The sequence below is a fragment of the Simochromis diagramma genome, unplaced genomic scaffold (assembly GCF_900408965.1).
Source record: "Simochromis diagramma unplaced genomic scaffold, fSimDia1.1 OVJJ01000603.1, whole genome shotgun sequence".
Taxonomy (NCBI): Eukaryota; Metazoa; Chordata; class Actinopteri; order Cichliformes; family Cichlidae; genus Simochromis; species Simochromis diagramma.
Window position 1 is genome coordinate 2260212 of NW_024387414.1, and position 13006 is coordinate 2273217.

A 13006-nucleotide genomic window follows, 5' to 3' on the forward strand; every position below is an offset into this window, starting at 1 on the left:
GAGTAATAGCACATTACATTCTTAATGCATCTAAAACACGAGGCGCTCCTCGCACAATCCCCCCGCCATCTCTGCACAACCTTTTTGTTTTCGTCCTGTTGTTGTTTTTGTCACTTTGCTCCGGCCTCCCAGCGGCGTTTTGGCTCGCGCTCGCTGGGCCGCGGAGCATCCATCAAACCGGAACTACGTGCCGAGGGAGCGTTGGCCAACAAGGAAGTCATTAGAGAGGATGAATCTGTTGTATTTACTCCTCTGTTATGCAATAATAAAGACAGAGTGCAGCGCAGGACAAAAGGAAATGATGGTCTTTACACAGCGCTGGTTGGAGCCGCTGTGAGGGGAGCAAACTGCGTCTCTAAGATCAGGAAGAGGCTCCGATGTAAATGCACCGCGCTGGACCCTCCAGCTTTACCAGCACCTGTCTGTACAAATGAGAGCGTTACCTAAAACCATTAGGACGTATGAGCAGCTTAATACGCCGGGCAAAGACTCACAAAGTGCTGAAATACATTCACATCCATGATTGTTAGTAAATGTGACGGATGGCTTTAAAATGAGCTTGAAAACAAGAAATTTTAACTTCCTAGTGTTCATCTGGTGCACAAACACATCAGTAAATGGTAAATGGCCTGTATTTGTATAGCGCTTTACGCACCAGTCATCCACACATTCACACACTGGTGATGGCAGCTACATTGTAGCCACACCCACCCTGGGGCGCACTGACAGAGGCGCCACCGGGCCCTCTGACCACCACCAGTAGGCAACGGGTGAAGTGCCTTGCCCAAGGACACAACGACCGGGACTGTTCAAGCCGGGGCTCGCACCTTGGACACTTCATACGTTCTAAAAACACACGACTTGGTTAAGCTGAGGCAGGATTAAGCGCCTCTCGTTTGGGCCCATTTATCTGAACAATACTCGCTCCAAACACAAAATATACTTACGTACGCAGCCATCGAGAAAAACAAGTGACAGACTGTCAGTAATCCACGAGAGTTTAATGACAAAGTTTAAAACTGAGGCTGTGCTCTCTGCTATTTAAGTTATGTTTTGAAAAAGCTCCAACCTGCTGATAGTTTTTTAGGAAGTCCAGGAAAGACGCGTAGCAGTGATCCCATCGACTGGAGAATATCTACAGTTTAATTCCAGGATTAAAACGTCAGCTTTTGACCTCGTGACCTCTCGTGCAGAGATAAAAGATGTCACGTCCTCTTTTCCTTCGTCTCTCTGTATGTTTTGGGTTTGTTTTTTGGCCTCCTGTGATCTGCCAGTCATTAAAGCCTCTGGTTCGACCCAATTGTTGAGGAAACGGCCTGTTTTAAGCCTTTAGAGTCAACACGGACGCCTCCTCGGGGAGAAACGAGCGGCAGTTTAAGTGATTTCTCTCTGAGCGGCCCCATAAGTGCAGCAAATATCGCCTTTAAAGCCCTGAGACCTGTAAAACATCTCACTCTGAGGTCTTTTTTTCTCTCTCTGACGCGTCTTTTTAGAAAGCTCAGCGATCACCGCCGCCGTCTGAGGAGATGAGCTAATTAAATTGGTACTTTTTACAAGTCTTACTCAATAAATCTGAATAAATTAACAAGGCATTACTAAGGCTGCTACATTAAATTTGCATAGTGCATTTAATGAATATGCAGCCGCGACTGGAAAGGTCTGCCACTGTGAACCCCGGCGAATTAGCATAACTACTTCCAGCATGTTTCTTAAATAATGCTCTCATTTGCACATCACTGAGTTGGCTAATTCTGGCTTCGGCGAGGGCGGCCCCGTAATTAAAGAATCTCACTTTAATTTTTAATGAAGTTTATGTTACATCAATCCTGACAGTAATGAGGGAGACGTGGAAACAAAAAGGCTGCTAATAATTAAATTCACAAACCAGTTTGAGGGATAATAACTCCTGAGGAGGAATTACATGACTAATTATTAATTAAATATTCATAGTATCATGCAGCAGCAGCGGCGGTGGCGGTGGCGGCTCCTTACCGCACGCCGCCGGAGCCCAGATGCCAAACGGCTTTTATCTGTGGAGGACCTGAGTGGATCATAACGGCGCTCCAGACTGCCATTAATTATAATGACCCTACAACAAAAACAGGCTGTAATTGGTGGGCGTCCGCCACGTCCACGGATCTGTCTGGGAGGCTTTCCCTCTGGTTTGTGAAGCTGCAACTCGTCCCGGCGCCTGAATGGACTCAAATAGCTTTCATTCAGTTCACTGTTATTTACATAGCACTACATTATTGTACTCATAAATATACTTTTTGAACGTCTTCAAATAAATTGATGCATTCTCATAAACTTATTAGATTAAAAATAGAGATGTTAACCACCATGTTGCCCCGCCATCTCGAATGCAGTGGCAGAGACGTACCTCGCCACGTGTGGCTGGAGACGGGTGAAACAGCAGCGCTCACCGATAGAAAACTTAACGATATCTCCAACAAGTCGCCTGCTCTTCAAGTATCGATGTCCTCGGACAGACGTGAGCTTCACGGACTCGTCCACTCGCAGGTTTTACAGCCTCCTCCAGGGTAAAGAGACGTGGACACCCGGCATGAGCAGCCGGACAAAAACCTTCATGGAAAATCACGAACACATTTTTGTTTTTTTAAGACGAAAAGAAAAAAGATGTGACAACTGTTACGTGATGTTTTCTAAATTTAACCTGAGATGATAAAATATGGAGATAAAGTCCGGCCAGTGTGGAAGTCCTGTTCTATTTAACGGCCACCAGGAGGCGATACCTGTGGTTAAAGAAAGAGTCTATGGGAACTCAGTCGTGACCTCGAAGTGCTTTCCTGATGAGCTCAGTTTGTTTTAATTCTGAAGTTCATTTAATAAATGTTGGTGATGCTGATGCTGCTTCCTCACAGGAAGCGATTCATCTCAAATCGCTCTGCAGTGACTGTTGGTCGCTAGCCGGTGTTCCAGGCTACAGTTGCCTAGGCAACTGGTAACCTGTGTTTTCATTGGTAGTTGAACCTCATAAACAAGGTCAAAAGCCGTGTCCCAAAAGGTCGGCTGCATCCTCCGGAGGCCGCATTTGAAGGCCGATTACGTCACAGCCAGGCGACGAAGGCTGTCCCAATTCGTCGACTCCTTCAAATGCGTCCTTCATTTCCCCGAACTTGAAGGATGGGTCGGGTGTGTCCTTCGTGGCCCACCATATCCCAGAATTCATAGCGCGGCCCAGCCTAATTTCAGCTGCCAACAATGGCGGCCGCTACTGAGTTTTACAATTACTCTTATTATTCTTTCTGGGCCACAAAATAAACTTTTAACATATTTTCAGGCGAGAAAGTAGCTGTGTAAACATCAAATATCTGCTCGGTTTATCAAGACACCGCATATTTGCAAAAGTGTGCCAACGTTTTTGGAGACGTCTGTTACCCACCCGCTCGATAGCAAGCCGGGGGTTCAATGGTCACTCGAGCCGGCGAGAGCAGTGGACTACCGGCTTCATCGTTTTCAGACCCCCGCTCTTTCACTACTCAGGTTAAACATGATATATAAGTCACTCGGATAACTTAAAAATGTAATTTTTTACCCTTTTTCTGTGTTTTATTTGTTCCGGAGTAAATCGGTTTGGCTGAGATCAAAGTTATTAGATTAAATAAAACTTTATTAATCCATCGGGTGGGTTCCTCCGGGATTTTCACACAGCTGAATAAACGTCAAACAGAAAACTGATTAAACAGAAGTGTGAGACGGTCGAGAATTTACTCCAGTGCCCTGTCATATTTTAGATAGCAAGGAGCCGACGGACGAGTTTATTAAACTCCACCGACACAGCGGTGACGCAAATCTGAAGGCTAGACCGTCCCATTTCACAGCCTCACACTTCCGGCCTTCTCGGTCTTCGAAGGACCCGGCCCACGTAGACCGCGAAGGCCGGGTCCTCCGAAGGACGCAGCCGACGTTTTGGGACACAGCTCAAGAAACAAAATTCAGGCAAAGAACTGTGAAGTTGACAAACAATCAGACCACTATAACACAGCAGGGGTCACTAAACACAACACGATTACAAGCCACAAAAACGATGCAGTACAATCCAGTTTGTTAATAAACTCAGCACCACAGAAGAAAATCAAAAACACTAAAGTCTGAATTCACATATTTAGTTAAATACAAATGCTTGTTTAACTGAAGAAAATACACATTCTCCCCCTTTCAGCAAGACGTGGTGGTGCCGTCCAATCAGCCCCTCTTCGTATTAAAGTGCTCTAAACCCCGGCCACCATCTTTTGTCTGGCAACTCCCAGGGATCATGGCAGGTAAGAAACAAAGAGCAGTCACAATCACAACCCACAAATAAGAAATGAACTGTTATAAAATCACAGGTAAACTAAATGTGCACGCTTGCAAATAAAACAAATGTATTTAAACCATCAATAAACTGCAAACTAAGGTGTGTCGTTGTGTTTAGATGAAGCAAAGACTAAAAATACATGAGAGTTACTGACTTTTAGAGTCAGTCAGTAACAGCTGGAGCTGGGAACTGAACCCACAGATACTCGTTTTCTCGTGGAGTCGCCCTCTGCTGGACATTACAGAGAGTGCAGGATTGACTGCTCAGCTCTGTTGGTTTTTGTCAGATGTTGAAGGGGCGTTAGCGTCTGGAAACAACCAGCAGACTTTAAACTGAGTGACGGTTCAAATGTAAATGTGTCGCTGTTGGCGGGACCGAGTCGTAAGCTCTTCAGTCTAATCAGAGCCGAGAGTTTCTGCCATGTTTAAAAGTTAATTTCAGAGGTAATGACTGCTGAGCTCCCGCTAATACGCCACCGCTCTGAAATCCAGCACGAGGAGGCCGAGCCCGTCTGTCCTCATTACAGGCAGCAGAAACATCCTCATCGCTCCTCTATTTAATTGAGCTGCAGAAATGCAGCATCAGGAGGACTTGGGGATAAATAGGGAGCGTTCCCATTGGTCCCACAGAGGAGCTATTGATGTTCCATAAATCCCAGTCAGGAGAAATTTAATTGAGTTATACCACACTGAATTACCTTGCATCTAAATGGCACCCAGATCCAAGCAAATGGAATAATTAGGCGCCGGACAAAATGTTAGGGAGCGCCATCCCGAGCGACGAGGCGGCTGCCGATATTCATGCATGTTAACGCGATCGGCTGCATTTATGAAGAAGCTAATCAGGTAACAGGGCCGAGAAGGGAGCACTTCACGAGCTCAGAGGAGGAAGACGCTGAAAATAACGATCCACACTAATCCTCCAGCTTCACAAATACCACGGCCACATTTAGACTTTTAATTTATGTCATGATGTCTGTGGAGATTTCACTTCGTCACATGATCTTCAGCAGATGGTGGAAACTTTTTAAATGTGTATGTTGGAGCATCGGGTGAGAGGACGCACTGAAGCTCCTTCCTGCCGCAGGAAGGAAAATAAATTTCTTGTAGACCACTTCTGCGTTCAGACGCATATCACCTCTGCCCTCCAGTATATCTCATGATTTATCAGAAAGCATGAAATCATTTGTCTTTTCCCAAGTTCTGTTTATTAGCTTGCATTTGTTAGCAGTGGCCTCACTAATCACAGATGTTCCCACCTGCAGTGATCAGGCTATAAGACTCCATCCTGGGAACCCGCCGTGCTTCCACGGAAGCAGCATGACCTCATAAACCAGCGCTGGATCGGAGGTGGGTTTCAGAGTGGCTTGCAGATGTGGGCGGGATAAAGCAACTTTAGTGGCCCCTGTTAGAGAGAATATCAGCTGATCTGGTGCGACTGTTGCAGAAACTGACCTCATGTTGCTCCTGAACATTTTTGTAGTTGTTTTTGGCCTTTTGTAGTTCTTTGCTCCTCGCCGGGTTTGTTCAACCCGGTGTGTTTATGGTTGATTTTGGCACCTTTCTGTGTATTTTCTCTGTGGGATGGTTGTTTTGTTGTTTTATCTGCTGTTTTTAATATATCTTTATTAAAATTTGATAAATCCACAATACAATGAAATCAATAATCGGGAAACACTCCCCGTCCTTCATACTCCACTTGAACCTGACCATTAAAGGAGTCAGGACTAGTTTGGCACTTCCGGGGTCCAAAACAGGAATACTGGGTGCACTTTGGAGGAGATTTGAGAAACAGAAACAAATGAGTCAAATTAGTGAACTTTAGCATTTATATATAGACTTAATAGGTTTCTACGTTAGTCAGCCGTGGCTCGATTTGCTGTCCACTCTGTGCTTTAAAAAAAATACTGCCGTGAAAGAAAAAGTTAGAAATGGCACAGAGACAACGCCTCTCCTCGCTAAAGCTCAGGTACACTTCAAGAACACTCGAACCAAACTTGATTTCCTCATTAACGGTGCTTCTCAGTATTAATCGGATGTTTCCCATCAGGGTAAAAAGGTCCAAACCAGCCGCTGCAGGAAGGAGCTGAAGATGAAACACGAGAATTTGATGATAATAAAAAGTCCAGGATAATGCCTCGAGATTGAAAGGAGGCTTCCTGGACGTCGTCTGCGACATCTCGCTGTGATGCGGCAGCGTTTTGGCAGCCCGATGGAGTAATAATCTGTCAGTGTGGCTCTTAACGAGCGCTGACGCCTCATTCGCTGCTCTTCACACGCTAATCGCCTCACTAATTAGCAGCAGCTCTCCTGAAGGCCGCTGCTCGTTTACTAATCAGCCTCCAATCTGCTTAATCAGCGATTTAATTGAAGTGATCGCCTCCCACAGGCAAAGAACCACTCGAGCATGAGAGAGCTGGGAATCGAACCTGCAACCTCAGTCTTTAACCCAGGCTCAATGGCCTTTGACCTTCAAATTTTAACAGTTATATATATATATTTAAATATTTTTGATCAGTCCTTTAATTTTCGCGTTCTTTGTGGTGAGTTGACTGTCTGTAGTAATATTGGGATAGTGGAGTGTCTGTTTAGCCCCGCCCAAGCCGCTGTGTCCAAACACTATAATTGAGTGATTTACATTGTTTTGAATTGTGTCCTCCTCCTGATAAATCAGCAGCTCTAATGGAGGCCAGCAGCTCCGACTGGGGGTTGGAGGAAGGTGGGGGGACGGTGGGCGACGTGCTGGGCGGTAACAGCTATGACACGTTCGGTGGCACCCATTCATTCATTTCATAATAAGGGCCTGGCAAATCTGCGGCGGTGGGAGGGTCGTCATTAATCCGTCACAAATTGGTGCCTGGATGAGGAACATTTAGAGGAGAAACACGGGTTCAGGTTAATGAGTTTGTGTCAACGTGACAGAAGAACCACAAACAGATTTTTACTTTTTTCCTGTTTGTCGATAAAAGTCCGAAACAGAAATTTCCTCTGAGCTTCTGGGTTTTTGTTTCCCGACACCATTTGAAATATATGTTTGAAAAATAACAACAGTTGGGCAAAAAGAAGATGATTATTTGGAAAATGGGGGGTATTCGTTTGCAATGTGCGCACATTTATCGGACACCTGGAAAGAGCAGGACTAGTTTTAGAAGTATGGACGTGTATTTGCAGAAGTTTGGATGTTATCACAAAGATTCAAAGCGCTGTTTGTGACATCAGACGAGGGTTTGGGTCAGTTTAGGATCATATTCCAATTTTAGGGTTAATGTCCCAGGAATGCATTGTGTTAACGAAGGTCCTCACAAAGACAGCTGTACGTGTGTGTGTGTGTGTGTGTGTGTGTGTGTGTGTGTGTGTGTGTGTGTGTGTGTGAGGTCGTGCTTATTTCCTGAGTGCAGCTGAAGTGTTGGTAGATGATGAGAAGCGTGCTCAAGTACCACCGCCACTGCTGCTCTGCATTTTGAATCCCCTCACACACACACACACACACACACACACACACACACACACACACACACACACGTATGTTTTTCTGCCTTTGTGAGAGCCTCAGTAACATAATGCATTCCTGGGACGCTAACCCTCAGCCTGAACCTGAACCTTAAAACCAGACCTTTGATGCTCTATCACAGAGTGAAGATCTCCTCGGGTTCTGCAAATGTCCCCGCAAAGTTTGAAACGTGAACGGGTCCCCACAAAGTCAGATAAATGACAACACACCCCCACATGTAAAAGTGATGGGGAATGTGTAGTCCCTCATTTTTAAGAGCCCCCGCCCCCCATTAAAAAGAAATCACGGGAACACCCCTGGAGAGTACAGCATTATAGCTGAATAACATCAAACCTTTTCATACTGAAAACAATTTTACATGAACTGATTTGAAAGCAGATGTTAGAAGATTTGTTCTGATAAATGTTTGGTGGTGTGCCGTCTTTGTTCAGAGCTGAGACAGAAAACCTCGAACATGTCAGGGAACATGTTGGGGAACATTTCAGTGGACCGTGGGGATGAAACCTGAACAGGGTTAGGTGTTCCTCCTCTTCCTCCTCTGCTGTCGGCTGCTTTGAGCTCCGCTTTAGTCAGTTAACAGAGCCGTTAATGAGAATCCTCCTGCTGCTAATTAACTGCAGCCGGCTGAATATTTATACCTGCTGATGATTGTTATCGTCATTGCAGGTGCTATTAATGTTTGCATCACAAACCTGTAAGTGATAATAATAATATTAGAGGTGGTGTTTAATTCAGTTCAACTTTATTTATCTCAGTCAGAGGTGAGACCAATACAGCTTCAAAAGCTCCCGCTGTACCTGCCAAAAGTGATCAATACATTGATTCATTAATAGCGTTAAAAGTAAAAAGGCTGTTCTTCCCTTTAGTTGTAATTCTGATATTATTTGTATGTTTTCAGTGTAAATATAATTAATAAAGCATATTACATAACGAGGATTAATTATGATAATTGGGATTACAGCTTCAGCAGGTTAGGAGAACCTTTAACATGTGTTTTTCATTTGCTCACATTAAATAATAATAATAAAAAAAATTTAAAAACCACTGCTGCAGAAAAAATATAAATCTGGCTCACTCAATATAGTATGGATAATTTTTATAAGAATGAGTCGTATTTATTGCATTTGTATTCAATATTTATTATGTTGGATATTACTTTTAAGTGAACACTGATTTATTTTTTTTTACAAGAAAAAATTGTTTTGTCAAACATTTTAAACTAAATATACATTAAAACAGTTTTTATTTTATAAAAAAAAAAACAGCACTCAAAGAGTTTTAAATAAAACCTTAAGAGGAAGCAGTGACCTAATTTAACTAAAACTATCACACTGACCATAAAATCTGCAGCTACGTGCTGAATATTATCAATAAGTCATAAATCACAGAACTTATTACATTCAGCACCAAAATAAAATCACATCATAAAAAAAACCTGATTTTATCATTTAAATTCTTTTAATCAGTTTTTGAAAACTAAATTTATTTTATTTGTATTTGAGTCACCAGAAAAATTAAACTCACAGCCTAATGCAACACGAATGAATGAAATCATAAATGATGATACAAGAATTAAATGACACTGAAATGAATTTTCATCAATTTAAAAAATAAACAAAAAAACCTAAAATGAAAACACCTAAAATGCACTGAATAAATAAAATAAAATATAAATAAAAAACAGAGAATAACTAAAGTGATGAGCACCAACAATAAGAGTAACTGGAATAAATGATAACAGGAAACTGAAACTAGAAAATGAAATGACCAAAATCAAAAATATTAAACAGGAAACAAGTGGAAACAATAAAAAACACAATATAATTCTGTATGAAACCCTCTCATGTCACATTATCAGCTCACAGGTCAAAGGTCAGACGTGTGAAAGTAGCTGTTTGGTGTCACCCCCTCCCCCCTCCTCCTCTGGGACTGTTAAACCCCGGGGCTCCTCCAGTTTAATCCTCCTTCTGCTGCACTTTAACTGACACGATGAAACGATGAAGAACAAAAAGAAAATAATGGGCATGAAAGCAGCCGTTACGTCAATAATTAATGACCAAAATATGAAGAAGAAAATCAGATTTAATGCTGCAGCTTTTTAGAGTGATCATTAGTTTTGTTTTGAAGAAACAACTTTAGTGTTTACTGATAATTGATCGTATTGTAAGATCATAAAATCAGTCAACAAATTAACTCATCATCAGATGATTCTTGCACAAAAATGACTTGAGAATATATCAAGTCTCAGAAATAAGTTCTGCAAATAAATACATTTGGTAAAACATTTTTCAGTGTTAAAATAATAATAATAATAATAATAATAATAATAATAATAATATATGGCAATATATCTGCTAGATTATTTCCTTTTATTTTAAAACTGACAAGTCTTTTTTCAGGATGATGAAATCATTCTGTCCCTTTAACGATCAATAAGATTTTTAATTGTAAATTACTAGATATATACAAAAAATAAATGTATGTGCTACAAATATCAGATATTAAGATTATAATACGTTAATTAAATTGCATTATATTAGAGTTATACTGACAGATCAGTTCAGATTAAAAATGAAGCTTTGCTGAGTAAAATAAAAATGATTAAGAACTTTAAGGCGGAACCTTCAGATCCATCTGCTGAGGAAAAAAGACTCAAAGCTTTACAGGCTCCTTAAAAAATATCTGCCTATTATTTTAGAAAAAAAAAAAAGATAAATGTGGCATTTGGGCAAAAACGGGAGAAAAAAAGCAAAAAGGGTTAATCGTATGAAATTAATCGCAGATATTATAAACTCATTGTTTAAAGTTCAGGGTTGTTGTTTCCACACAGAGCTGTGGATAATAATTATAACAATAATTTGTTTAAATTTCGAGGAAATTCCCTTTAATTCCGTAGTTCAAGGAAAGTGGAAAAACAGGAGCTTATTAAAGGAGTTTCTCTCCCACAGTGAGAGAAGTCTCGTCTTCATCAGCTCAGACTCTGTGAAAGATACCTGGATGTTTGGAGAGAAGCTTCGTAACGGTTCTGTGAACAGAGACAAACGACAAAAAGACAAATAAAACAAATTACAGCGCTCACACAGCAGCTCTCAGCGGCTCTATTAGTCAATGCAAATTGGTGCGAGAGGCCACAAACAACCCCCCGACACACACACACACACACACACAGACACACACTGCGCGTAAAACGGTGCCAACACACCTCCGCTCAGCGCACACGTTCCCGACAGTCGTGCTCCTCTCTTCGGCTCTTTCTCCGCTGCAGCTTCAAATGAAAGACTCGTGTCGGTTCACCGTGTAAATGACAGCACGGTGTGCCCCCCGCTTCCCCCCTACACCCCCGCCTCCCTCCTCCTCCTCTTGGCTGTGATCATGTGATGGCGCAGAAGTGGCCCATTAATGAAGCTCCTCACCGGGGGTCTTTTCTGCTCCTGTCACCGCGCACGGGACAGATCTGAGAGGGACATGGAAGAGGCAGCAGCAGCCGCTTAGCGCAGCTCACCAGCGGGCAGCAGGAGGACGGACACCGCGCTGCACCTGCCACCCAAGCGGAGGAGAGGAGGAGCACCCACCGCTTCAACTTCTCCCAAAGTTTCGCTACCAGCTGTGCGTAAAAACTGGGAGCATGCGTCCAGGACAGCCGGCGGTTTCCGTCTCATGCGTAAAGGCGCAGTGAAGAGTTTGGAGAAAGTTTCCGAAAACAAAGCGAAGAGAGGCTCTTCTGACGGGATCCCGGTCCGGCTCGGCAGGACAAAATGCCGCGCCCCGGGAGGAACACGTACAGCGACCAGAAGCCTCCGTACTCCTACATCTCCCTGACGGCCATGGCCATCCAGAGCTGCCCGGAGAAGATGCTCCCACTCAGCGAGATTTACAAGTTCATCATGGACCGGTTCCCGTACTACCGGGAAAACACGCAGCGCTGGCAGAACTCGCTGCGCCACAACCTCTCTTTCAACGATTGCTTCATCAAGATCCCCCGCAGGCCGGACCAGCCCGGCAAGGGCAGCTTCTGGGCTCTGCACCCCAGCTGCGGTGACATGTTCGAGAACGGGAGCTTCCTGCGGCGCCGGAAACGCTTCAAGGTGGGCAGCATGCAGGCCGCGGACCCGCTGGCCGCCAGCAAGCCGCAGGACGCGGCGCACTACCTGCAGCAGCAGGCCAAGCTGCGGCTGAGCGCGCTGCACGCAGCCGCGCACCTCCCGCAGATGCCGGCCGGATACAACCTGAGCTCCGTCTCGCAGCCGTCCAGCTTCAAGCACCCGTTCGCCATCGAGAACATCATCGCCAGAGAGTACAAGATGCCCGGCGGACTGGCGGCCTTCTCCACCGCCGGGTACCCGCTGCACAACCAGCTGACCCCGGCCTGGCCGCACATGTACGGCTCCGGAATGATGGACACTGCGGCCCCCATCTCCATGGCCGCCAGCGACTACTCGGCCTACGGCATGCCACTCAAGACCATCTGTCACGGCGGGCAGACGCTGCCCGCCATCCCGGTGCCGATCAAACCCTCCCCAGCCTCGGTACCCTGGCCTGCCGGGGCTGCCCGCGCACATTCCGGCTTTCCTCGCGAACTCGCCCCAGTCTCTGAGCCCCACCTCCCCGCAGACAGCCACCGGCCAGAGCAGCCCGGGCGGCCCCGGAGAAGCGCTGCAGTCCGCGGTGGCGGTGCACTGACGGGGGCTGCTCCGCTTTTTCTATATTTAAAAAAAAAAAAAAAAAAAAAAAAAAAAAACTTCCACCGCAGAGAGTTTAGGAAACCGCAGGCTGACCTCTGACCTCCACAGAAATAATCAAAATGATCGACTGGCTTTCTTTTCCACCGAGGTCAGAAACAAATTTGCTCCACATTCCTTCGCTTCACCGTGACTGAGTTTAACGGCTCGGTGGATCCCGCACAGACAAATTATCCGGATCTTTTGTGTTTGCAGCCTTTTCTTCTCGGACTCAAAGAAACGCTCAGATTAATGACTCCAGAAGATTTTTCTCCCTCTTGAGCCTCTCCGTTTCTTTTCTGCCCCCAAAACAAAAGTTAAACCTAAAAGGAGGTTAATTTGATCCCATTTGTAAAACTCTTTCTCCCTTTGATTGAATCTCAAGAGGAAAATCTGCCTAAAGAAGCCGGCAGGCGTGTGAACAACCAAATATGTCCCCGCTGTTTTTTCCTTTCTCAAT

The 13006-nt window shown here is 44.5% G+C and overlaps 1 long non-coding RNA gene and 1 pseudogene across 1 annotated transcript; one reads left to right on the plus strand and one right to left on the minus strand.

The window, feature by feature from the left end:
• Nucleotides 1–695: 695 nt before the first annotated feature.
• Nucleotides 696–3060, minus strand: LOC120721579. Its single transcript, XR_005693197.1, has 3 exons — nucleotides 2754–3060; nucleotides 2381–2583; nucleotides 696–2191 (listed from the first exon to the last, which is right to left on the minus strand). It is a non-coding gene; the product is annotated as an uncharacterized LOC120721579 (long non-coding RNA).
• A 7262-nt stretch (nucleotides 3061–10322) lies between these two features.
• On the plus strand, nucleotides 10323–12508 carry LOC120721247 (annotated as a pseudogene).
• Nucleotides 12509–13006: the final 498 nt, after the last annotated feature.